At 40.0% G+C, this 1173-nt stretch overlaps 1 pseudogene; it reads right to left on the reverse strand.

Moving 5' to 3' along the window:
* Positions 1-263: 263 nt before the first annotated feature.
* On the reverse strand, positions 264-1173 carry LOC110292030 (annotated as a pseudogene).

A 1173-nucleotide genomic window follows, 5' to 3' on the forward strand; every position in this document is an offset into this window, starting at 1 on the left:
AGCTAGACAAGACAATCCAGAGGGGAAAAAAGTTCCAAACTCAAGCAACAGAATCAGAAACAGCTCCTGCTCCCACTGTTAGGAGTTCCACAAGAAAGCTAAGCTACTCAACTGTAACACCTATGCAGAGGGCCTGGGTCACACCTATGCAGGCTCTCTGGTTTAGACCTCACCTCTTTTTTTTTTTTTTCAAGTAGAACAATTCTCTTTAGTAAACACTCATAAGAAAGTGCGTGTAGTCAGTTAGGTTCCACTAATTTTTCTTAATTCTCTTTGATTCTTTTCCCCTGGTCATCTACTCCATTCTCTGCAGGTCGCTTCTTCAACCCCTTCATTTTCTTCATTTGTAGTTTGCTTAAGTCTTGCTTCTGCATATGAATCCTTCCAAATGTTGTGCCAAAAGTATCCTGAGAGATATTCTTTCTCTTCTTTGGCTTGAGAGCCTCGGGCACTTTCATGGACAGTTTATAAAGGTCATCTGATGTTACGTGTGTCCTCCTCATAACCAGGTCCAATGATGGTCCCATCTCTTCTAGCTCGATTCATGGTGTTCTGCATCCAGATTTCTTCAACAGCAGCTTATAGCTTCAGAAGTAAACCTTCCCATTCAGTGCAGTGAAGTGCAGAACATACTCTAATCCATCCAGCTGGACGTTCGATACTGTGGGGCCTCTGAAGACATCAATAAGATTTTTTTAATCTTCTGTTGTCTTCTGTTACATCAAAATCATCACCAGCAAATATCAACATCGTTTTTGTTCCCTCAGGGCACTTACTAGTCTTAATATCTTTTAGAGACACAAATTTCTCAATACCTAATTCAATCATATCCAGCACATGATAGTCATACATACGACCTATTACTAGGTCATTTGGCCTCTCCTTGTTATGGGAGCCAAACATGAATAAAGAGCAGTCTGACTTCTTTGAAAAGAACTCCAGTGATGTCTGATCCTCAAATGGTCTTGTAATATTTTTCTTTTTATATAGAACTCCATATGGTTTCTTCAGTGCATGCATGTCTCTGAGTACTTGTGTCACGTTTGCATTTGCATTTCCGCTTTTAATCAGCATGGCATTCTTAATGTTCTCAGTGAGTTTCGGTTCTCTCTTCTCAAGGAATCTCTTAGCCTTTTCAGTTTTAGGCTTTAGAACTTTGTCCAAAGCATCCAT

This window comes from Mus caroli, chromosome 3, assembly GCF_900094665.2.
Source record: "Mus caroli chromosome 3, CAROLI_EIJ_v1.1, whole genome shotgun sequence".
NCBI classification, from domain to species: Eukaryota; Metazoa; Chordata; class Mammalia; order Rodentia; family Muridae; genus Mus; species Mus caroli.